The following is a 7,052-nucleotide window of genomic DNA, read 5'->3' on the forward strand; positions in this document are numbered from 1 at the left end:
TGGTGCTACTCCTTCCCTCAAAGTTTGCTTGAGCGTTGTGCTTGGCTTCCCAACCACCTGACGTTCCTTAGTCATCCCATCTCCTGGCACCAGCCAGTTTATGTTCTCTGAGGTCCTGGACATCTCTTTGGACACTGTCAGGCAGCACGTGGAATGGATTGACCACCTGGATTGACAGGCAATACTGAACCAAGCCATCTGAGTATCTCACCAGAGGCAGTCTTCTCAGGACCTTAGGGGCCATCAGTGGGATGTACCTACACTTCCGAAAGCCCCTCAGAGATATCATTACCTATGTCAGATGCTAGTGACTATGCATCATGAATATTACAGCTATCCAAAATGCAGGAGTACTGTGCCAGGTTTCCAGGGCTCACTGAGTAGGGTAGATTGGCAGCATTTAACATTTAACAAAGGTTAGGCAATTTTTTCCCACTGACTACATGGGTTGCCTCAAATTGGGCACTGTGAAGGCCCAGTAAGGAATTTTCAGGGTTATGAAGGACTTCAGGTTCTAATGAAAATCAGTATTGATTTGTGCTGATGAACCACCTAACGTCTCTAGAAATCTCCACTCATATATCTGTTCATCAATCCCTAAATAAGATTTCCTTTTGAAAGTAAGAAGAGATTAGTTTCACTTAGAACCAGGGGCTTCTCAGCTTTTTTCTAAAACCAGCCCTCACGTGAACATGCTTATGTATTGGTTTAGCTTAACTCTATTCTGAAGTTTCCTTTAGCCTAATTTTAAGCAGAGTTTCATTTCTGATTTTTTGAGACAGACTTAAAACATAGCTTAAAAGATAACAGACTTAAAAGATCCAAACTTGAAAGGTACTTGGCTTACACTCTGTAAAGTAGGTCATAAAAAATGAAGCACGCCCATGCAAATTAAATATCTGACAGATGAACTTACCTCATGAAGAGATCCAGACATCAGAAGCTTGCCTGATTATGGGACAACTTCCAAGAACAAAGAGAGAGCTCTGCCTGTAAAAGTGAAAGGAGTTTTCCTGATACGGTGGCTAGTATCACCCAGCCATGGCACCCTGAGGGAGTATTGTGCTTTCTTTGTAGTTCAGATTCTTTTTTTCCTTAAATCAACTGTTCCATCAAGTGATGAGTTCTCGATTTGACTCTCTTATTCTTGTTCCAGTTCCCAAGTTATTTCATTTAACGGTCCCTCAGGCATCTCGCTACTCTGTTGCAGGGAACAGTGTTGACATATTCCCACACACTGTAATCCACTCACTTCAGGATGCTTATCTGCCTGCAATGGGAGCCCAGTCACACCGAGATCATGTACAACAGTGTTTCTGGCCATATTTTTGCCTAACTGTATCATCAGTCTTTCTACATTCATCCCCCACAGAGTAGCCAGGGATGAAGTGGATCAGCTGGGATCATGTTGCCTCCCCCAGACCAAAAACAACTTGGCTGTAGAATAAATCCATTCATGTTACGCAAAGGGAACTTGCTTGTGTTTGACTATTTCCAACTATTGGCCAAGAATGATAACTTAAGGCTGTGGGGAATCTGAACTGGGCTTCTCACAAGGAGCATTCTCTGACCTTGCAGTCCTCTGCTGTGTATCATCATTTTAACTTTGGCTAGCTGGCTAGTCTTCTGGCCAGCACTGGTAAACCGAATTTTTGGAGCTCTGCTTTTCAGATTAATATTCCAAATTTTTACATATAAGATAAGATCTAAAGATCTAAGAAAAAATTCCACCTATTGATGTCAAAGCCTTAATTCATTGATTGTCCACAAGTATGAACTGCATGTAGATACCCTGAAGAGGAGCGCTAAAGGGTTAAGGCTAAAATGTAGAGTAGTTACCGAGCAACTATTTTCCCTTCAGTATACAACACTGTGTTATCAATATGCTGCTCAGAGATAGGCATGAATGACACAGTGAAGTGGGCCCTGGAAGCGTAATCAGCTTCATGGCCCTTACTCCTGCAAGCTCAGCCAGTTCGTTTTGAGGAATAACTGCAAAGTGCAGGACATCATGCCAGAAAAGCACATTTTGAGTTTCACAAATCCAACTGATCTGTTGACTTCACTGATTTTTCTGTATCTCTGAATTCACGTCAGAAAGGTCAGGAATGACAAACTGTCTGTGTCAGCCCGGCAAGTCTGAGGCAGTGCTTTTGGCCAGAGGTACCTTTTCTAAAAATGACCTTCTGCCAAGGCTGGGCTCACACAGTAGGGGAACTTTGGCATTCACGGCATTTCTTATGAAATAAGTGCAGTAGCTTAATTTATACTGACTCTTCTCCAAAATGATCCCCCAGTATTTCAGTGCATTAATTTTACGCCCAGTGTTAATCCAGCAGCTATGAAATCTTACTTCTGCTGGCAATGCCTTTGCATTAACCTTGAGAAAGTCCTGTCACTGCCCAATATCTCCATTTCCCCATCTGTAAAATGGAGGCAGTGACTTTCATCTGCTTTATGAAGTGCTTTTACATCTGCTGATGAAAAGCTTTATGGTGTATAGAGGTAGTGTCAGCCACTAGAAAGGCAGTAATTTTTTAAGAAAAGAGTACTAAAGATTTTGTGTAGAATAAAATATACAGTAATAGTTAAAATTCAGCAAGAGTGATTTAGGAAACTGTGGTCTAGGCAAATTTTGAATCCTGCAGAAAACAACCTATGAAGAAAAAAATGATCTATTTCTAATCACAACAACACTCCTTCCATACATTACCTCACTCTTTACTACAGCTCTAGAAATCCCTGCTTTATTCCATAGCTTTGCTAATTACCTAATGACACATCCAGCTGCCCCATATAGTTCTGCAGGAACTATGGTAGTCTTCTTTCTACTGAATTATGCGCAATTAAGGCCCTAAAATATAAGCCAAAAAAATTGCAGAGGGAAGCCCCAAACCGAGGAATAATTTGAAGAGCTGCCATTAATGACAAGGGGTTTGCTGTAACCCTAGAAAGCACTGAAACATGATTGATGGGGAAACACAAATTGCCACTGGGGAAACGATCTGAGCAAGGCAAACACTACAGCTGCAGACTCGTTCTGTCCATCATGAAAAGCTATCTGTGTTAACTGGTTTTCCATGCACCAGATGATGATAATAAACTTCCCAGGTTTTGAACCATTACGTTTTGTGGGATCAGCTAAGCTGTGAGACTTCATTTTTGAAAGCATGCAGCCAAGGAAGTACGGTGCCTGTGGCTAAAGCCAAGCGCAGAGTCTTTATGAAACTGGCACAACTAACAGAGGCGAGAGGATCTCATGGTCTTGCCTCAGGAGGCCACTTGCCAAAAGTGTTCTCTTCCAGTGCGTCACGGGGCTTCTGCTGCGGTCTGGTAATAACAAGACAACGATTTTTATAATACCATTTTACCATTTCTGCATTCCTAGGGGGTCGTTTAGCTCCTATTGTCCCTGTCCCAGAATTCTTCAGTAGAAACATATCTAGGTGACAGTTTGTTTGCAGACCTCACAAACTGGACAGCCTGTGCCCTGGAGTGGACTTGGACATGAACTAGACCTTGAACAGGATGACACTGGGACTGGTAGCACTGCAAGGAGCCTCTAGGCCACAGACTTGACTCCATCCAGTCTGCAGTGATGGGAAATGGTGCCCAGCTGTTGTCTCCTTCCTCCTGTGCAGATGTTTACACACCAAAAGCCCCCGACACAAAAGGCAAGTTGCTGACAGTGCTAGTGATGAGGTCAAGCACCAAAAGTGCACTGACACTCACTGCTTTACTCTTTCTCCTCCATTATGCCAGCACTTGAGATCCCAGCTGAAAGTACTCAGGACCTGGAGTGGAGGGAACATGGTGCCTCTGATCCGTCGAAGAAGAGGACTTCAGCTGTTATCAGACTGCCATTTCCCATAGACATTAACTTTCAGCTTTTATGGAAAACTGGAGGTAACATGGTTAATACAAAGAGAGAGCTGAAATACTTTTAGCATCTTGTTAGGAAATTAATTCAGAGTTGGAGTCACATGGCAGAATATCACATTTCCCTTAATACTGTGCCACACAGAGAGGGTGGGAGATGATTTCTTCCAGAATAAGCTTGCTGTAGATGCTGCACAGATATGACATTTGGTGTGCTGCAGCTACAGGTCAATGTTAAAGATAAGGTACTAGAATAGAAAGGAGATAGTGAGAGATGCAAAGACAGAACCAGTGACAAGCTGGATGGCATGTTTAGAACTTATATTCAGGCCAGTGCCCAGAATATAAGCTGTTGCTTTCAGTTTTATTTTGAGAAAAAGGGAAAAAATGATCCCAAGGAGATAAAAACAGGATGCTGCTATAACAGCCTATAGTTGCTGTAGTGGCTCATCATTTACATACCTTAATCTCATTTAACATTATTGCATTTACTTTACATTGCATTTTTATTACATTGCCCTCATGCAGGTGGTAAAATATGTCTAAATTTGGTAGCGGCAAGGCAGACAAAGTCATTAGAGCCATGAGCTCAGGCTGCCCTGGCAGTCTGAACTGATTTACTTCAGGATAAAAGCTACCATCCTTTTCTGAAGAGATTCTTTCTTCCAGGCAGATAGTCTACATGGAACAAGTTACTACTCTCTTACATAGAGTAATGGCAAGTGAAAGAAAATCACAGTTCCTACGTTTCCTGAGAAAATATAGCTGGTCCCTTTTACCAAAATGTTGGAATTTTTCAATTTCTCTCTCTCTCTCTTTTTTCTTTTTTGATATATATTCTATAGTGAAAACCCCCAAAGAAACCCCTGCATCACTTTTTGCTTGAAGAAGCAGGGCATATCAAGCCATATACAGTCATCAGAGGATGTGTGTGTTCCTTGCAGCAGCCTGGGAGGGGGCATGTTAGACTCACTTCATTGCTCACCAAATACTGACTCCTATGGTCAGAGCAGAGAATCAGGATGCTGTAAGGAGACCGCTATACCCCCAGCCCTGCCATGCTCAACATTTTTTTAATTTAATCAGCTCTGTAGCTTTCCCAGTCTTACTATTCCATTCCCTTAGAGCTTAGATTGTTGATGCCACTGAATCTGATTAGCTAGGAATATAAAAACTAGAGAAAACAGTTTGTTTGTTAGTATTTTGGTTTGTATTCAATTTGCTAGAATTTACATTTGTATATATTTATATATATAAAAAAATTTTAAGTTCCAACAGAGTCAAATAATTTCAGGAAGCACTCATTTAATGTAAAATGGTCCAACATGACAAAATGTGTGTGATGCAATGTTCCTGCGCTTCATTCTCCTTTCATAAATTATCTGCATCAGAATGGTGTGTTTGAAAAATCCAGAGCTTAAAGGTTTTGCCTTTAAGTGTCTGTAAGATTCTTCTTAAATGATGCCCCCATAGAATGCTCTCTTATGGCAAAACTCCAAATGGGATAGAAATGTGAAGGAAGGCACTCTATTATGAATACTGTCCCAGTATTCACATATTGAACAGCTAGCCTGGTAGATATTGGTGAATTATCTTTAAAATGGGAAATTACTCTAGAGTTTATGGGTTTGATACAGAAGTCTTGAAGGCTTTCCTCACCTTTCTACAAGTTTTGGTTCAAACCTAAAAATTACATCCTAAATAAAATTTTTTTTGAAATATAGTCAGAAGATGCATTTCCACAGTCTGATTTCTTTTTCTCTGATTTCTATTCTGATGCTTTATATTAGTAATAAAATAAAGAAAAAAATGTGAATTTCAGAAGTGCCTACCTCATGGAGACCAGAACAAACTTTTCTCTTTTGGGAAAATAGTCAGTTCTGTCTAGTTTTGATGCTATCTGACTTTTCTATATGCACATACCAAAAGTGTGTGGTGTTCCTATTTTCATGTCTCAGAAATATACACGAGTCTACCTGATATTTAAGTTTCTATATGCTGACATTTCCACTGAGACTGTCTAGGCTCCTGCTTTTCTCAGAACATGATGGAGCAGCAATAGCCATTTCCCTGGGAGTTTTGTATGTTCTCCTCCTCCCTCCCAACAGAGCTATGCCTTCTGAGGAGGTCGCTCCTAGGTCCAAGGATACCGAACAGTAAAGCTCAGAGCAGCTGATCAAATGCAGTGGATGCCTGGACCAGGGAACTCAAATGCACTTTATAGTGAACCAGCTACAACAGACAGCCCTATCTTAGAGCACGGACATATAAAATGTCAGTCCTCAGGTAACATCTCTTTCATCCCCACACTCTAGCTCCCCATGGGAAGGGCAGAACACGGCTCATCCAACTTTATCTGCCTAAAATGCTGTGCGGCTAGTCCGTCCTATTTACCTAGGCTCTCCAACCTGCAAAGGGGAGATAGCGGTATTTCCAGATACATATCTCTCATGGGAGAACTCTGCCCTAGAAAGACTCATATCTATATTGACTGCAGAGGCAGCCAAGGCAGCTACCTTAGACTAGATGGGTAATCTTGAATAGTTAGAGGTGAATCCTACCCATGATTAAATGACTTAAAGAAGAAATAAAGGTATTTAGCTCCATAATCTGGGGGAATTGCAATACATCTTGTGTACAGCATTGGACTTTTTTTTTTTTCCAGACACCATGACCTTGACTGGAGTGGATTCAGCCCAGCCAACCCATGGTTTCTGGGGATCGGGAGCAAACTAAGGCCTGCAAAAGAGCAGGGAAGGCTGCTAGCAATGAGGAAAGTGGATGCAGAAATGTTTCCACCTGTGCCTGGGGCACAGCCCCAAAGTAGGGCAGGTCATTTCTTTTCTTTCTCCCTGTCAAGCAGGGTAATTACTAAGAAACAACTGAGGATTACTATTTCCTCTTTACAGGGGGTTGCTGGGGGATGACAGATGCTGCCCCGCTAAGCCAGCTCAGCTTGGGAAAAAAAAATTCTCTAAGAGGCCCACTGGGGAATAGCTGTTAGTGGCCTGAAGCAGGGGTGTTTTGAGACGGAGGGTCACAGAAATCCCCCAACAAGAAAGGAAAACCTGCCTGAGCTACTACAGCCCAGACAGGGCAGCTCTGGCGTTTCGGAGGAGACCTGCTGGCATCAGCCCCGCTCCTGGGGGACAGAAACGTGAACCCACGGTCCA

This window comes from Dromaius novaehollandiae, chromosome 1 (genome assembly GCF_036370855.1).
Source record: "Dromaius novaehollandiae isolate bDroNov1 chromosome 1, bDroNov1.hap1, whole genome shotgun sequence".
Classification (NCBI taxonomy): domain Eukaryota; kingdom Metazoa; phylum Chordata; class Aves; order Casuariiformes; family Dromaiidae; genus Dromaius; species Dromaius novaehollandiae.